The 19,502-nt window shown below is 45.8% G+C and overlaps 1 protein-coding gene across 3 annotated transcripts in view; it reads right to left on the bottom strand.

Annotated features, from left to right (window-relative positions):
* The window catches only part of DBR1 (debranching RNA lariats 1), a 183,134-nt gene that overhangs the window by 155,078 nt on the left and 8,554 nt on the right, over positions 1-19,502 (bottom strand). The window contains exon 2 of one of the 3 annotated variants that reach the window (XM_069615811.1): positions 3,522-3,668. The exons of the other annotated variants lie outside the window; for them this stretch is intronic. The gene's annotated coding sequence lies outside the window, so the exon portion shown is untranslated. The remainder of the gene's footprint in view (positions 1-3,521; positions 3,669-19,502) is intronic. 3 annotated transcript variants of the gene reach the window in all.

Here is a 19,502-nt window from a genome sequence, read left to right as displayed (position 1 = left end):
CAGTGTTGGAGATCTACTGCAATCTGGCTTCCTTAGTAAACACTCCAAGACTGCACTCATTGAGGTTTAAATCTTTCCCACTGAGGCTCACCAGGCCAAACACTTTTTAAATTCATCCTTTTGAACCGCTCTGGTGCTTTCAAAATAGTTTACCACCACTCTTGCCTCATTCTCCAACACCTCGAGGGTAGCAAACTTGCTCTCACTTGGATCGTCTTCTTCCTTGATGGTCAATCTTTTAAAATATCCTAGACCTAGCAAATCTCAGATGCCATCCTTCTCCCCATCGGCATGCCTCCCCCAACCCCCCCCAGCATCAGTCCTTGGGCCGCTGCTCTTCACACCCTCTACCTTGGTCTTAGAAAGACTATTTGATGCTTTGGCTTTCACCATCACCTTTTTGCTGAGGACACACAAATCTCCCTCCCCCCACAAACTTCCCTCCTTCAACCCAGTATCTCAGAAGAGATTGCCAACTGCCTGAATGCAATTAAGTCGCTGTATGGTTCTCTGGTGCCTTATGCTGAATGCTTCAATTCAAATAATCTTTCTCCTGGCTTCCAATCTCATTCTTTCCCTCTCTCGTATCCCTTCTCCTTCCGGCTGTACCCTTTTCCTCTCTCGACCAAGGAACGCAACCTTAGGGTCCTCTTTGACGGAAAGCTCAGATTGCTACAATTAATCACTACCAGTGCCTCTGGTGCTTGTATTAACCTTCTCATCATTCCGAAAATGTATGAATTTCTAACTAACTATTATGAACACTCTAATCTCCATCCTTATGCTAAGCAAACTGGACTACTGCTTGAGCCTACTCCTTGGCATTCCGCTCTACAAAGTTCTCACCTCTGCTACCCGTACTTTTCTACTTGGCCAGATCCTTCCCCCGCTTCTACCCACCAACAACATGCAGATTGGCTCTTCATGCTCAAATGCACCCTTTTTAAAGTTCCTTTTCCTATTCTGCAAAGCTATAATTCACCTTGCTTCTTCGGAACCTGTCTGATCTCGGTCTACACACTAGCTCGTTCACTCTGCTCCTCCTTTGCATTCAGCCTTGTTGTCCCATGCCCCTCCTGTGCCTCGTCTGGCTTTTCGTCCTACTTGCCCTGCTCCACTGAAACCTGCTGCCCATCACAATCAAAGCCATCCCAACTGTGGAACTCTTCAAATCTCAGCTTAAACTTCACTTACTTTATAAAAAAGGTCCTCCTCTGCCCTCTTCTCCATCCTCCACCATCTCACCCCACCGCTCCCTCCAGTGACACTTATTTTAACGGTATATTTATACAGAACTCCTCTTGTCTGAAGCACTTCCTACGTTAGGTTAAAGTTACCTTTGAAAAAGTAAACCCTTTATTATATATAATTTTTCATTTTGTTGTGGCTTGTCCCTGGTCTAGGGCCCTCATTGTAAGTGCGCCGGAGCGGAAATAAAAGTACCGGTAACGTTACCAGCACCTTTTCTGGACCGGCTCACTCGAGTCAGCCGGTCGGGGATGTTAACTACTAGCAGGTCAGGCCTGCCAGTAGTTCTGGCACCTACCAGCAGATTTTCACTGAAGCACCGGCACTGTTACAAAGGGTGCTTTAGGGTTCCCATGCCCAAGGGAATAGGAACTTACCGTTCCTCCGCTGCTTGGGATAGAACACCAGGATATCAGGCAGTGGAAACAGTAAGGCGAATCTGTTGGTAATTCGCCGGTACCAGTAGACTCGTGATGAGGGCCTATGTCCCACTTTTTTTTTTTTTTTTAATATAACCTCAGCACTGGTTTATAGCTTATGCTACTGTACAACACTCTTTGGGGGAATGCCAGTACCAAAGTAGTTTCTGATTGAAAATGTCATTCCCGTTCTTCAAATAAATACAAATAAGGGTGAACGGTGAGAATTCTGTTCCTTGAATGTCCCCTGTAAGGTGTGAAGAGGATATAAATAAATCTGTGGGGCAAAGACTGCCAAGTTTGACCTATAACGAGCATAAATAATGGGAGAGAGCTCCTCCTGTCCCTTTTGGGTTAAGTGCTTTCAGAATTGTTTAAAATATTGCAGGAGTTTATTTTATGTGTACGTTAAATGCTACGATCAAAAAGAGGGGGGGGTTTTGGGAGGCACAACAGTGTAGGTATGACTCCAGTTAAATACTCCAAATTTGGTTAAGTAGCATGTAAAATTTTACATTTCTTAAAAGGTTTTTTCAGGTGCAACAGGGAAAGTCTCGAGGCCACTCGAGACCAAAGAGAAACTACACAGAACACAACCGGTTGTTGCCAACCGGTAACCCCGAGATGCACGCCTGGGCAGACAGAATCCCAAATAACAAAGTCTAAATAAATACGAAACACAATACCAACCAAAGGCACTTCTCATGAAAGACCCGAATCAGTGTGTCCATGTTTTCGTGAGTACATTTAACAATAAGATTTGAAACTGTATCAATAAGCAAAATATATTAATCATGCCCACATAAGTGGCAAGTAAGACTAAGAATGATACATTTGAGAAAAAAATCTCAAAGTTCATGGTCAAATGTATAAAACTTAAATGTGTTTTTCACCCAAAGTACATTATACATTAAAGCAATCCATTAGACATAGATCAGAATACATCAACATGATATGTCAATTTAGTTCTTGTATTACAATAATCATACAGTTCCTTGTTGTAGCATGTTGCTAAGAGCTAGGCATTCCAATAGGCTCATCTCAGATCAATAATGCGGACATGTTTCGGATTCCAACAAATCCATCTTGAGGGCAGGGAACGTATTGTTTCACAAACATTTGTAATTCAATCTTAATTTTTTGTACACCTAAAGAACAAGTAAATAGACTACTTCAGTCCCATTATTTCAAATCAATCTGATATTTTTGTCTTCCATAAGTCTCAAAGATACAAACGTTAAATCACTGTAAGTGGGATTCAATAGATGGGATCCTACCTGTGTAGTAAACAATAGTATCACTTGTGAAGCAAATCTCTAAGAGGACATATAAAAGATTTTTTTTTAAAAGGAAAGAAAATAAATCGGTGACTCAACCGGTTTGAATAGGCACTTCAAAGACCGGGTGATCAGAATGCAGTCCAGCAGCTTGTACACGGTTTTCTGATAGGGACAAAGAGTCATGGTATAAAGCCTTGTTAGCTGGGGATCCGAAGTAGACTGTCCTTCTATCACTGGCTACGCTTTATGTATTCTATATGCCAAACCACAGGATTCCGTAGAAGAAAGGCGTGATCACCTGTGTGGGTGTTAGCGTTGATATATCTCTCGTATGCGCTATTTAAGTTCAAGGTTCTGCAGGACATAACGTAGATGTTATAGCCGTATATATCAACAATTTGTAGCTTGTGCATCCAACCACAGAATAATAGCGTTCAGCGAGGTCTGTGAGTGAACTTACATATTAGAACGTGTGAGCGTTAGACATGCTGCCGTGCAGACTGCCAGACGGGCTGTGTTATTGTAAGTTCCTACGGCAATTACAAAACGATGTGAGGATTTGGAAATCACTTACCCAGTGAAGCACATTGAGGGGTCGGAGTCAGCTATCTGCATGACGCGTGGCCAGATCCCTCACTGTGTATATGGTTACCATGGCCCCAGCACCACGTTGATTGAGCTCCATCTTGGTGTGGGACAAGAGTTATCATTCCATTGTAACCTATAGTGCAACAATATCTCTTTTAAAAAAGTACCCTAGGATTAGAGTGTGCCGGTCAAATGACATAAAACCTAATGGGTCAATAACTGGTAAATGGCCGCAAGACAGATAAATCTGACCACCCCGTCAGTGCAACACCAGACAGTCACACTAATAGTGCGGAGGGCCAGACACACCCGGCCCACAAGCATCCCCATTCAATGGCCTTAGGCTGAGAAATTCAATAAAACGTGCGCAGGGAATAGGGCAACAACGCAGAGATTAATCTGCAGGGTGCCCTACTCCTGCACCTGGTATAAGACATACCTAGTGGTCATCTGGCCAAAAGGTACAGTGTAAGTTGGGTAGGATAGGTTTTTGTGACAAAAAGAGGGGGCAAAGAAATGTATTACAGGGTCTATATAATCGTTGGAGACTTTAAAGCTACGTTTGCATGATCTGTCAGTAGGTGGGTGGAACTATATCCTTATATCTAGAGTTTTTACATCGACATTGGATATATATATATAAGAGACCACAACAGGTCTCAGTCTCCCCGCTCTTGGATACTGACCAGCTCACAGTCTATTTAGCTGCATTCATACTGTGATAACACTATGATAACATGGAGAATCTCTTTGGCTCTTTCTTGTAGGGATGGTCCTACTCACAACCTAGCCTTAAATATTTAGTAACATCTTGAGGAAAGTGCAGCGATATAGATCTCAATGACATCCCAAGGTGAGTTTGAAATGTAATATTCAGACAGAGTGATGTTGCCATGTTGTAAATCTCAACTCACATTTCAATGAAAGTATAATGTTTAAACAAAGCACATATTCAAACAAAGCACATGAGATCAAAATCGCAGTTCATGCCTCTCGGGCTGAGGGAATCCAGAAGATCAATCCATAGGATTTCCCTTTCCCCCCCTTCCCATCTCCCTATCTCCACCTCTGCTCGCGATCTTGGCATCCACTTCGACTCCTCCCTCTCCTTCTCCCATCACATTTCTCTCACCTCTCGTTCCTGTCGTCACCATCTCTACAACATTCGCAAGATCCGTTCCACCCTCACCTTCCACGCTTCTAAACTCTTAATCTCTCCCCTCATCGTCTCCAGTCTTTTACTGTTCCTCTCTTCTCTTTGGATTCCTACCTCTCATCTGACCCCCCCTCAAATCCATCTACCACTCCTCCATACGTACTCTCCGCCCTCGCAATTCTATTTCCTCCTCACTATCTCAACTTGGCTGGCTTCCCTTCCCAAGTTAAATTTCAATTTCTCTGTTTGGTCTTCAAATCTCTCCATGACCTTGCTCCCCCCTATCTTTCTTCTCTTCTCTCCTTCTACAATCCCTCTCTCCGCTCCGCCAACCACTTTCTACTTGGTGTACCCCCGTCTCCTTGTGCTGCTTCTCGCTTCAGCTCCTTTCAGCTCCTGGCCCCCCTACATTGTAACTCCTTACCTCTTTCTATCCACTCCACCCCTATTTACACCTCCTTGAAAGCCCTTCTCCACCCACCCTTTTACCCCAACCTTCTCTCCTCCCATCTCCCCTGTCCCCTTACCTCCCCTCCCTTCCTCTCACATCCACTTGACATTATCACATAATTGAATCTTGTTCCCTTTCCCTTCTCTACCCCTCTCCCTTCCTTCCTATTTTTCCCTCATCTCCAATATCCAAGGAAACTGTTTTACATATGGTTACGCTGCTTTGTCTCATGTTTGGTAACTTGCTTCTTCCATTATTGTATCTTCTAGTTTTATTGTAAAGCGCTTTGGATTAAAGCGCTATATAAACTTATCAAACCTAAACATAATAGTCTTTTGTGGACATCTCCCCCTCTGTTGCCTAATATCACTTGTTCCAAAATCACACATTTCAGTTGTGTAACTGAAAGCCTCGCTTCTACAAAGTGCACGGCTACAGGCGATTTTATGTTCTTTGTGCTTATGTTTGACTTCCGTCCACCTCGACTTTGCTTTCCTCATTGTCATTTCCACATAATAAAAACCACATGGGCACAACGCATATACTATGTTTGATGAGTCACAGGTGCAGGAATGATTTAATAATATAGGTTTCCCTGAGTGGGGATGTGCAATGATGTTGCCTGGGATTATGTTGTTACAGTGTTGGCAATTGTGGCAAGGTTGAGTTCCTTTGTGTTGGGTCTTCCGTGTTGTGGGGACAGGGACTTCCGCTCTTATTAGACTATTCCTTAACGCCTTGCAGTTTCTGTATGCAAAGACAGGTGGTTGTTGAAAGAGTGGTTGGAATTGCGGATCCATCTGGAGCATGGGCCAGTTCCTCTGAATTATCTTCTTGATCTTGAGACTTTGAGTCGAATGAGTTGTACCATAGACTATTGATTAATTCCCTTTATGGGGCTTCGGTATCAGGAGGGTCTCCCCATCAATAGCGTCAACCTTAATAGCTATATTAGAAATGAGTGTGGGACTGTAGCCTCTCTCTCTGAATTTTCTCTGCAGAGACGGATTGGCGTTCATACTCCTCAGTCTCAGATATGTTTCTTCTATATCTGAGAAACTGACTTAAGGGTACCCAGTCGATGGTACGACGAGGGTGAAAGCTAGTAGGAGACTATTCCGGTCTGTCGGTTTTGTAAAGATCCTAGTCGCTAGGTTGTGACCTTTACTGTAGATTTCTCCATCCAAGAAATTCATCATAGATTGGATGGTCTAGGTGGTGAATTTTATCCTCGGGTGCATCTCATTCATCATGCAGAAGAAATCCTGTAGTTCATCTTCAGGGCCTGTCCAAATGCCAAAAAAATCTTGAAATTTTAAGAAATTGTTAATCAAGACGCTTCCAAACCAGCTTCATGTACTGTTTGTGTATTATGAAGTTACATCCACTGAAAAGGATGTCTCTGCCATTAACAAATTGCGTCTCCTAAAGTTTCTGTACAAAATGTGTAGCGTCCTTTATGTATGTAGCAGTATCTTGAATCAGAGGTTGGATCCTACCCAAATACTTCGCAAGGGGTTCTAATAGACTGTCAGTAGCTGCAATAATGGGGCGACCCGGTGGCAAATATGATATAAATTTCATGAACTCATTTCAAATATGTTTTTAATGTGTTGTAATGGCTTTTAATGATTTGCTAACAAGTATAGTAACTCCGGTGATAAAAGCTGGTATGGCCATGAAAATTATATCCATCAAACCCAGTCGCGTAACACAAATGGGGGCACCCCTGCGAGCCATGCTGGGGCCACTGCCACCCCATGACCCAGCTCGCCCCCACCTCCCCCCTTAAAATGGTGCATTAGACAACACTCTGTAAAAGCACCCCACTGGCTCCCCCACACATTCCACCTCCACCTCTACCTCTACCTCTACCTCTCTTCCCAGAAATGTGCTCCTCAGTCGGGCATTAACCATAAGCGCACACACACACATCCACTCGCTCAATTACACGGGCACCCATTAACCACACACATCATATAATATACATATGTACCCCCATACATCACCTCTCCCTCCCAACCCTACCCGAACACCCCAAATCAGTTCCTCAGTCCATCATTAAACGAAAGCACACATTCACATACCATTCACTCAATCATTTATACATGCCCCCATTCACCATACATTCACACACCGAGTCACCCATACACATTACATCGATTTACACACACCCTTGCATGCACGCACAGACATACATAAAAAATAAATGTTTCTTCCCCTAATCAGCAAATCCATCGCTCCGAGAGCCTTCTCCCTCTACAAGCAGCCTTCAGCTCTCTGCTTTCAGGAGACCGGAACAGTTCTGGTCCTGTGCAGAGCAGAGTAGCCGGAGGCCCCCATCCCCTAAAGGGGATGGGCTCAAACTTCAAAAGCATTTGATCGCTTGACCCCTCCCACCCCCCCCACAAACCCCTTCCCCCCTCCTGTCCCCCCCAGCACATCAATGATCACACTGAGAAGTGCTGGAAATGTTGATTTAGAAGCTATGTACAATTTGAAAAGTGGTAAAATATGCTGGGCCTTATAAAGTTCGTCCTCTCACTGATCTGTGACTTTTTCCCAATTCATGGTTTGAAATTGCAAGGAGCCATTTAGCTCCCGCTTCTACCCTAGAAGAGCCTGGTTAGCTTTAATCCAACAGTGACCAGGACCTACTTTTGGCTCCCCAGACCAACTGCTGCCTTACAAACATGCATATAAGAGTGTTTGGGAATGTAAATAACAGAACTATAAAGAAGAATTAGTCCACAATCAGATAATGGATCATAAAAAACGCACTTTTTTTTTTTTTAACTATGGTGGTTCTCAGGCTGTGATCAGGGTTCTCCTTTCCTCTCAAGCGCCATGATGCCCCTGGGCAACCGCGCGCTTTACAAGTAGTCTTAACATAACATATTAAGTGTGCATTTCATATGGAAGTTAGATTTAGAGTGCACTGTGTACTTACGCCTGGTTCCCCACCCGTAGCTGCTGCCTACTGTTTGATGCCTGACAGAGGAGCTGGTTTTGGCTCCTATTCATCAAATTTAATTTAAAAAAATGCAAAGTCTGGAAGAGTCCTGCAGCATCAGGGTTCGAAATTAAGATTCAATTAACAGGAGCTAAAAATCTGCCCATGTGTGAGGCATCACCCACAGCTACCACTGTGGGACTAGGAGAGTACATAGCGCACTGCAAATCTAACTTCACTCAAGATGCACACTTGCTTTCTGACCAATATATATAACCCCTTATATGTAAATGTGTCCCAATTATTCATCATTTACAGCCTCAAACACTAAAAGTTAATGTCACACGGGTAATACCCAATTTGCTCGAATGAAAATGTCTGTATGGACGTTTTGTCTGAATTTGGGGAGTACCATTTGTCGAAGCCCAAAATACCGAACATGTTCGGTATTATGGGCTTCGGGGGTGTCCTCCGCTTGCTTGACATTGGAAGCAGGGGACTCAAAAGAGCACAAAAGAAAAAACAAAAAGGGACCCTGCAGCGTTAGCTCAGACCGGCGTTAGAGGGACAGAACCAACGGTGCAGAGCTGTAGAAGAAGCACAGGCGGCAGGGTAGAAAGCAAGTCTTTGAGGGGGATTTGTATGAGGCTGCTTGTGGCACAGGGATTTTGGTTGTTTCACCGAAGGGCGATCAGATTTGCAGCGGAATCGACTACAATCAATTCCGCCGCAAACTTTTTGTCTTCGGGTCAAACAACCCTAATCCGTCATACGTGCACGTTTGTAAGGCAACAGGTGGCCTGGGGAGACAAAAGTAGCTGCTGGTAACTTGGTTTTAAGCTAACCAGGCTCTCTTAGGGTAGATGCAGGAGCCAAATAGCTACCAGTTATTTAGAAACCTGAACATTTGCAGTCTTACCACTCAATCTCTTGTTGCAGAGGATTGGTTAAAGACATGTTTTTAGAGTTATCCCATTTAAGTAAATTGTAATTAGCAATTTATGGGGAGGTTTCATTGCAGGTCTATAGAAGGACCGAGGGTTGTTAGGAGGGTACAAATTAGTCTAAAGCAGCCCTCCTCGAACTACACTAGAACTCATTCCCACATTATCAGACATCATGCTGTTACAGTCATCAGTAAATGTCTCAGTGGTGGGTGATGATTTGGGGATGACCTTAGGGTGACTAAATGAATATGTTAAAATCATCTCTATTTTAGAAAACTTTGTTCCCGATGATTTCAGGATGGCTTGCTGATCACTTCCAAGAGATTGCACGTTTGTCCCTGATGAATTGGGGACGATTCTGGGATGATCTGCTGATTAAGAGCATTGTCATGAAACATGTCTGTCCTTGATGATTTGGGGATGACTTACTGATTACTTCAGAAAAGAGTTTGTAGGATTATATGCAGACTAATACAGATTGTCCTTCTGCTTTTGCTTAGTTGCACTTGTGCTGAATGACGACCAATGTGGCAAGGGTAAGGTTTGAGACTACATTAGATCAAAGTGGAAGCCACAGGCCTAAACATAGCATGCACCCCATGGGTGAGAATCTTGCCATCCCAGTCAAAAGCAGAAACCCAACACCCTCACAATCAATACATTTCCATGCTGACTGCACCAATATATGCCAGTATTCACATATATTCACACAGTATTCATGTTTGCTTTGCGCATACTCCAACAAACAACCATAACCAAAAGGATCACCAGGATTAAAAAACAGGGTCCAAAAAAGAAAGCAACAACAAACAGAACCAAAACAACCCGAGGTCTCCTAACCACAACCTACCACATACAAGAGACAACAATCATCAAAGAATAACCGTAAAAGAACAGGAAAAACAATTAAAAAACAATCCAGAAGAGGACACACACTCAAAAGGACCACAACCCAAACATAATGCCTTACCACAAGAAACACAAAGAATCCAGGACAACATAAATAAGAAAGCCCAAACCACGTGGTAAGGCAACGACCAGCATGATCCCACAACCCCAAAAAACAATCACAGATGGCCCAAGGAGAGAAACAAATAGAGCAAACACGGACTACATTGCTCATTACATGTCCACATATGACAATGCGGTAAACAAAAAAGCCACAGCAACAATGTACCAAAAGCCAACAAGCGTCACAAATACAGACCCAACCAGATCAAACGGAACATGACAACTAATAAACCTTCCCAACCCGGTCTCCACCCTGGACAATAACCCAACAAGTACAAGGGACAAGTTGGAATCCATCACACTCTACTTCCCCTGCATGATAAAGGCTAGAAGAGAGGGGTAGCTACCCTATTTACCACAAGGAACGAACCAGAACCAACCAACCCTGACATAAACGTCATCCGTCTACTCGACGAAGAGACTGACCAACTAAGAACCACCCCACCCAACAGACTCAACCAGGTAAAACCCACCTGGAACGGAAACCCAACTAACACCACACCGGTCAGTACAAACAATACTACTAACAACAACAACAACAATCTGAAAGGGAACTCAAGCAAACTACACTGCAGCCCCTTCAACCTTAGATCCATGGCAAAACACTAACAGAAATCTATGCCCTCCTAAGCGAAGGAGGCACAGACGTACTCTTCCTTACAGAAACCTGGCTATCAGACAACTATAAAGCCATCACGAACGAAGCAATACCAGACAATTATAAATTAATACACGCAAACAGAGAAAACTGAAGAGGCAGAATCGCAATTATACACAAAGAACACGTCTGAGCATCTCGAATCATCACAACCAACGCAAAAGTCTTTGAATCCCTCCTCATCAAGATAGAACTCAACAAACCAATCCAACATAGTATTCCTACAAGCCACCTTCTTACAAATCCAACTTTGAAACGAAACTAGCGGACAAGGCTGCAATGCTATCAACCCACCACAACAACCTAGTCATACTGGGGGTTTCAACATATTGTTCAAAAAAGAAAACAAGTACACAGTAAACTCATTCTGCGCACTCCTGGAAACCTTGCAGTTCAAGCAAATAGTAAATGGATCCACCCACACCCTGGATGCAATTTTCTGCTTGAAAAGACTATGCACATCCGTGCCATCTACACCAATGGTGTAGAGTGACCACTAATTGATACCATTCTACATCACACCCCAAACCTGCCTACCGGCCGGGAAGGGCATCCTCCACGCCAGCAAGAAAAGCAACCGGAAGAACTTGGCCCTAACAAACCTTTTAGTCGCAACTGTCCCAAGCAAAAGATCACACAGATACAACAGAAGACAGGCAACAATTGGATCACCAAGGCCCTTGACCAATTAGCACCAGCTAAAACATTCAAAGCAACACCAACAAAACTGGCAGCAAAATGGTTAACAGAAGAACTGAAAGAAAACGGAAAATGGAAACAAAATCAAGAGAATACACCAGACAAGGCACAACAAAATACCAACAACTCAAACTGTACAAAGCAACAACAACTAAAAAAAAAGAACGGCATACAATCCACAGAAAGAATTAAAAAAATATCAGAAATTAAAAAAAATAAAAAAAAATCTTCTTGCTAAAATAACATCACCAGCAACCATCTGAGAGCATACAGCAGACCATCAAACTAGCCCGCGCAAATACAACTGCGACCACAGTCGCCAGACGAAACACCGATTACAGCAAAACTCATCTGCCAAGAACCAATCACAGATTAAACTTTTCCAACACTGATCAAGGACACCAACTTTGCAGGATCTCGAAGGGACCCCTATTCCCAGATGTCTTCAAAGGAATCCTCAACCACAAGAAACCCAGCGACACGCTTCCGGAACCTAATGAATCCATCACTGAAAAGAGGAATAGTACCATCCTCCTTCAAATCAGCATACATCAAACTACTGATGAAAAAGTAATCAGAAAGCGCAGACGACCCAAGCAACTACAGACCGATATCCAACCTGCCATACCCAGCGAAGATCCTGGTGAACCACGTGTACAAAATCCTGGTTTCAGACCGATGAGAGGAACAGAATCAGCACTTCTATCAATATGGGACGACCTGAAAATAAACACAGACAATGACACCCAATCGGCCCTCATTCTATTGGACATACCAGCAGCTTTTGACACAATCAGCCACGCAACACTAATATAAAGATTGAAGGAATGTGGCATACAGGAATCCGGACGAAGTGGCTTACCTCATTCCTAACAAATCCGAATCGAAATAACCTACCTACCACAGTTCACCTCAAACAGCAAAAATATATCCTGCGGAGTCCCACAGGGTTCCAGCCTCTCTTCTACTTTTCAACAGCTACATGTGCCAACTGATAAAAAGAATTCAATCCCCAGGACTTACTGCTTACAACTACGCAGACGACACACAACTGCTAGTTGAACACAGGAACAAAATAACAACCTCAACAACTGTCTCACAGACATACAACTGGATGACAACAAACATCAAACTGAACCTGGCAAAAACGGAAATAACACTCTCACCCGCAGGATTCGACAGAGGGAACCCACAACTGGACTGGCCCATCGGCATGGGAACGCAGCAAGGGACTACCAATGTAGTAAACAACCTAGGAATACTCATGGACAACCGACTATCACTGGAACCGTAAGTCAATGTAATCGCCAAAAAATGCTTCTTCATCCCACGACTACTCGGAGCATTACTCCACTCCCTCTCCTTCCCCCGCAGAATCCTCACAATCATATCCCTGATAATCACAAGAACTGACTACGCAAACAGCCTCTACCTAGGAATGCCAGAAGGACTCACCAAGAAACCCCAAAGGGTGCAGAATACAGCAGCCAGAGACCACATCACTCCAGCACTGAAAAGCCTACACTGATTACGAATAGAAAAGTGCATCAAATTCAAAGCACTCTGCTTCGTCCGCAAAGCCTTGCAGAGACAAGGAGCGGAATTCCACCAAGACGAGATTAGCCGGTATCACCCAGGAAGAGAATTAAGATCCAGCAACGGCCTACAAATGGAGGCAAAACACCAAAAAAATAGGAAATTCAGCGAACAGCGTTCTCACGTCTAATTGCTAACACCTGGAACAACATGCCCAAAGTAATTACATCACGTTCAGGAAACTGCTCAAAACCTGGCTCTTCGGCAGACAATGACAAACTAGAAGAGATACCGGCAAAAACAACACTGCAGACAAACAACTGGAGAGGAGAGCTAAAGAACCGCAAACAAGAACCTGGATAGATACCGTCAAGCAGCCTCCAAAGGCCCGTCCCAAAGAGACCACAATGAACTGACTGACTTTAATAACCCTCTTCCCCCTTCCTGCTTCCACTACATAACTGACACCTCTGCACCAGATCTTAGACTAGCCACAAATACAGAGAACCATTACTATGCCGACATCCAGAGTGAACCAACTACATAGCCCAATACCATCTAAAATGGAACACAGCAAGATGCCAGACTACCTTACAGCTTCAACCACCTGGGATTCTGGATCCCTTATGGACACTATCTAACCAGTGCACACGACTAACCCATCATAACCACACAACACTACCACACACCCGAGGCACAAAATATTACCCATACAGTTACAATGTGTGAGGCTGCTCACAAATTACCACATGCAAAACACTCACAAATGCCAGTTCCTCCTGGTTCTGAACCTATCCTCTCGCCCTTTTCCCCCACTAAACCACACCCCTCTTTTTTCCAGAGACACGTGAGCCCCTAGAGACTGCCCCTGGGTGGTAGCGGTGAGCAGAACAAATCAATTTAACATAACATAATGCCAGTAATGATACTATAAGAAAACATGCCCACCGTGGCTCTACCTGTAGTGATAAGCAAAATTGCAACTTTGCCAATCAGGGCTTTAGATGACAGCATTAGCAGCTGAAAGCCAATAGTTTATTCAAAGCATATGCCAAAAATGCTGACAGTAGTCTGTTGTAGCACTTCCATTATGCAGTAGTGAGCTACAAGGAATATGCAGGCCTAGTATGGGTGGTAGGTCACATTATGCATTGTAGATAGACACAGGCAGGGCGAAGGCCCCAGCTCTGTAGCTAATAGACATTATTAGAGTGTTTGGAACATTATGGCACCTATATAGCGCTTAGATAGCCAGTCTTAAGTGCTATGAACACTAAGCTATGAGTGCATGCCTTTTAGAGCTTGCTCACATGGGGTTAATTCATCTCGGCTTCTCTTAGAATATTCTGCCTTTCTAACTGTAGCCCTGCATGGCTTTGTAAACTAATCTTCCTTTCTCTGGGAAGGCACTGATAAGACAGTCCTGAGCTTTCGCGCAGATGGGCTCCAAGCAGGGAGGGGCACAGAAAAGGAGCACAGTGGAAATTCACAGAGTTGGGTTTTTCCATGAGCAAGCCTATATTTTGCACAGGGAAAGTTCTGGAACCGTGCGTCATGGACTGATAAATATGCATGCCCACATGACTCAGGTGGGAGATCGATCTGTGGACTTGGTTCGAGCAAGATCAAGTGCCCGGAATTTGTAGCTCTGACGGCACCCAACAGCGCTGTCCTCTGAGCGGGGCTTGTTACAGCTAGCTTATGAGGGCCAGGGTCTCCCAGTGCTGATTGAAGGGGCGTAAGACTGTGTTTCTCTATGTTTTTCTAAGTTCTATGTTTCTCTATATTTTGCATTTCTCTAAGTTTTGTGCTTTGTAATCTTTTCTAACTTGAATCCCAAAATGTAAATGAAATTCACTGTTTAGAATAAATACTAAAACTTATTGAAGGTGTCATTTGTCACTAGCATGAGCTCACTGCTTGGCACAATAGAACCTGTATTTTGGGCTGAATTAGGTAATTATTGCTCCCAAGGGCTGGCCCCGAGGAAGATTTTTCCCATTTCAAGACATTACCACACCCTTTTCCTTAAAATGTCTTGTCACAACAAGAATACATGTCCAAACTGGATGCACAATGCAGGCGAATGCTCAGGTTTGCTTTACCCTTGATGCCCAGTGAAAAAAAAAAAACAACGCCACAGTAGGAAATGGCTTGACTGGCTGCCCTAAATGCTAGTCTAGAGCCATAATAACACTCATCATGCTTGCTTTGTCACAGAATCCCAGTTTAAAAAATAAAAATAAAAAAATTAAAAATCACGCCACATCGAAGAATGGCTAGACTGGGTGGCCCATAATGCCAGTGCAGACACATAAAAGTACATATCCATTCTAAAAAAGCATTTTGAATTGGCATCTATGATGGATACCCATTAAAAAGTGCATCGTGATTGGGATTCCAAGATGGCCACAGAGGGGAGAGCAACTTGATCGTGGAGCTCTCACCCCCTGGGGCCAAAGACAATAAAGATAGGTTAAAAGAGACAACCCCAGGCGGGGATTTACCGATGTAGTCTGCGGGGGTAGAGTGCAGCAGCCCAGAAAGGTGGGGGACTTGGCAGAGGCGGGCGTGTGACCTTTGCCTCTGCGCTGTCTGAGGTGTGTAGGTATTGCGCCCACTGCCAGTGCAGGTTGAGCTGAGAGACACGCTCACAGACCACTAGCAGGAAGAACCACTCTGGTACATCCGGGACGGCCGAGGACCCAGTGCGGCTGCAAGGCTGGGTGGCGGAAATCAGCCGCTGTCGGACGTCAGAGGAGCCCGTCAGGAAGGACCCGCTTGCGATATTGGAGGCCCACTGGGGCATGGGCTCCCCTGCAAGCGCCAGCAGGAAGATCGAGGCGGGACCAAGCCGCCCCCACGCCGGCGAGAAGCAGCGCCTCGGAGAGATCAGGAGGATCCGGAGGGGCCATACCCGTTGCCCACTGTTGAGTTGCGCAGCAGAGAAGAGCACACAGAGCGGCCAAGGGGCCCAGCACAGCTAAAGTGAAGAGGCAGCGACCCTGAGGGGATGGACCCCCCCTGCCCCCTTCCCTTGGGGAAGAACAATCACATGTCAGCATGTACCCTGGTCCAAGTAAAGGGTGCAAGCAGGCAGAGGCTGGCTAGTGCAGGCAGTGATCAGCAGGCATCGATCAGCAGCTTGGAGCAGAAGGACAATGAGGAGTGGGGGAGCGTGGCGGGCGGGCCCCTGCCCAAGCTTTAAAGCCAGCACTTTGCAGATAAGACCAGGCGAGGCCCTGTGGTATTATAGCTGAGGCGGCAAAAGGCCCATTTAAGGTAAATTTTGGAGCTGCATATATGCCTCAGCCAGCGCACCCCCATCCAGAAGCACAGCAAGGGAGACTAAGGGAGCAAGAGGCGCACCACGCATAGGAGACAGTGACCGGTGGGGCCCTGGCCTCCCTGGGACAATCCTGAGGCCGAATAGGAGGGCTAAAGAGTCCATCTACATCTGTGGTGGGCAATGAAGAATAAGGGAGAGGCCATTTGGACGGGGTCAGGGCAGAGTGATCCTGGCACCAGGGCCAGGAGGAGGGTCATTTAAAGCCAGAGGAGGAGGACAAACAGTGGCTCACCTGTGCACAGTTAAAAAGTGTCCAGAAGAGATCCGAAGGGTGCGACACGATAGCAGGGTGAAGAGGAGGGGGCAGACCTGCCTACGCACTATGTCCAAAAACAAGGAAAAGGACATGCAAGATGCCCCCAAGTCGGTGAAGAAACCACAGGGGGGCATTCTGCAGAGACAGCAAGGTACCGGCTGGGGGAGATCAGGGGCTCGGAGCAGGAGAGGATTTGGGGCACTGGCAAGCACTGCAAAAGACTAAGTGGTCACCCAGGAGGTCTTTTGCTAATATTTCAGGATTTTGGGGACTAGATAGCGAACACCATTCAATCGCAGTTGAGCATAATGCGAGCGGTACTGTCCCAATTGTTTCAAGAGGTGAAGGGGGACATAACGAAACTAGAGGAGCGGACCGATGAAGCAGAGAGCACCATACAGTAGGTCGCACAGGACACAAAGAAGATCAACGAACTGGTAGATCAATTAGCAAGTGTCAAGCATAACCTTGAGACCCAGAGCAAAAACCTTGAAAACTGCTTGAGAAGCTCCAACTTCAGAATAAAGGGCCTCGCTGAGGCAGTGGCGGACAAGGATCTACGCATGATGGTGCAGCAAGTATTCATGGACCTTCTGGAGGTGGAAGACTGGTCGGGGATAGAGCTGGACTGCATACACAAAATGGGCCAAAAGGGGGAGAGTCAGGGCCCAGACTCAAAGATATAGTGGTGGCCTTACACAAGTACGGGCAGATGGAGAAGGTGCCGGAGGCTGCCAGGAGGGCCAGATCAATCAGCTGCAATGCACGCCCTAATGCAAAATGACAAGCTATAAATGGATCTTTCCCTTTGGACTAAGAGAAACAGCATCAGGTCACCACCTGCAAGGAAGGTGCAAGGGTCCTGAAGATGGAGGACGAAGGGTCACCAAGGCAAGAACAAAGACCAGCAAGAGAACTACTCAAGAGGAAAACGTGGGAGTGGACAAAGTTTTCAACAAGGGGCTCAAATAAACTGGGCCTAAGGGGCATGGTTAAACCCTCCGACGAGGGGGTAGGATTGGAAGGTGCCCACACACCAATCAACACAGGAGCACCACGCTGAGGTAAAAGGAGGGTTACAGGAATGTTGTAGCCCACCTGGGGGAGGTAGGTAGGGGAAAGGTACCGGGGGAGATGGGTGGTACAGGATGTCTTGGTTCATCTACATGGTCTAGGGGAGCCCGCACCGATTTACTCTGGGTTGTTACAAGGGCTCAATTTCAGAGATGAAGGGTCGAGGGGGGGGGGTCTAGAGGCTGGTTGAGGCCGCCCTGGGAGTGGGAGACACCAATGGCAGTGACTTATTAGTGCAAGCCACACAGTAAAATCATCATGGGAAAGAGGGAAGTGCTTTGGGTGACCTCCCTAAACATCAGGGGGTTTAATTCCCCAGTTAAGAGAAGGAAGGTGGCACAGTTCTTGGGGCGGGTGACTTTAATATGGCATGGGACCCAAGAGAAGACAGGAGCGCAAGGATGTTCCACAACCAGGTGGCGCCATCTGCCTGCTTGAGCGAACACATGGCCCAATTGGCATTGGTAGATGGCTGGGGGGGAACTGAAGGGGGGTGGCTACACATTTTATTCCCACGTTCATAGATCCTTCGAGGATAGATTACTCCTGGATTTCAAGGTCACTATTGGTTAGGGTCACAGAGCTAGAGTTAGGAGTAATCACCCTGTCAGACGATGCACCCATAACAATTACCTTAAATATGGGGCAGAACGAACCAGGCCTATGGTGGTGGAAGTTCCCTAGCCACATCCTTAAAGTTAGATCCTATGTTAGGACAAAAAATAAAATCTTGGATTACTTTTCACTTGATTGATTGATTGATTAATTACTTATTATGCGCTTATACACAAGTGTTTCAAAGCACAACCATGCATGGGAGGGGAAGAAATAGGGAAGACAAGACAGACGATCTTACTAGGCATGGCACATTCAGATTATGCAGGTGAACACAGCAAGAAGTGCATGGGGGTAAAAAGCACCAAGTGCGGCCAGTCCCGTCAGAACATGGGTTAAGTGCAGAGAGATACCACTCATGGGTCGTAACCAAAGTGCAGTAGTGCTGCGGCAAGTGCAAGGCCCGGGGGCAAATGCAGGAGACCGTCGAGGAAGGCTTGGGACCTGTGAGGCTCTGAAGGTACGCCAGGCAGCCAGTCAGCGAGACTGAGCATAAGGAGAGGGAGAGGGAGAGAAGAAAGAGGTGGTTAGCAGGGTAGAGGGAGAGACAAGGAGGAGGCGAAGAGGAAAATCTTGGAGTTTCCGAACTTAAGGAGATTCGGCTCAAGACAGAGAGCCATGGAGGCTGTTCCAGGGGGAGGCACCTGCAGTGGAAAAAGATTGCCCCTCACGCCCCCAAGTCTCTGCTTGGAGAAGCGGCTCACCCGCAGAGAATTTGAGTAAGACGAGCGGAGGGCTCGGGAGGGAGAGTATTTAGGAAGAGAGTGATAAGATATGGCATTTATAACGTGCCTATACACAAGTGTTTCAAGGCGCGACAAGGCAAGGGAGGGGGAACAGAGGAAAGACGGACAACAATCCTACTAGGCCAGGTGTCATTCAGATCGCGCAAGTGAATGGGAAGGAGAAGTGCAGGGGGGGGAGGGGGAAGAGGACAGTGCAGTACATGGGATAAGACAATAAATAAACAAGTAAAAGTACGGCGAGCAGATGGCAAGTGCAAAGGGTAAGTGCAGACGTCAAGTGTCAGGTGCTGGAGGTGGGACTGTAGGGATACAGAAAACAGTCACCAAGTGCGGGGGTTGCCAGGAAGGCAGTGCAGGAGTGCGACTGGAGGGGAAGGGGACCTGGGCCCGAGATATGAGGGTGGCCAGGTACCAGTGCAGTTTCAGTGTCAGTCAGGAAATCAGCCAGGGAGAGGAGGAGAAAAAGCAGATGCAAAGAGAAGGGATTTGAGGTGCTTCCGGACCCAAAGATGATTC

Source organism: Ambystoma mexicanum, chromosome 9 (genome assembly GCF_040938575.1).
Source record: "Ambystoma mexicanum isolate Mex_15411 chromosome 9, UKY_AmexF1_1, whole genome shotgun sequence".
Taxonomy (NCBI): Eukaryota; Metazoa; Chordata; class Amphibia; order Caudata; family Ambystomatidae; genus Ambystoma; species Ambystoma mexicanum.
This window is presented reverse-complemented; position numbering and strand designations above follow the sequence as displayed.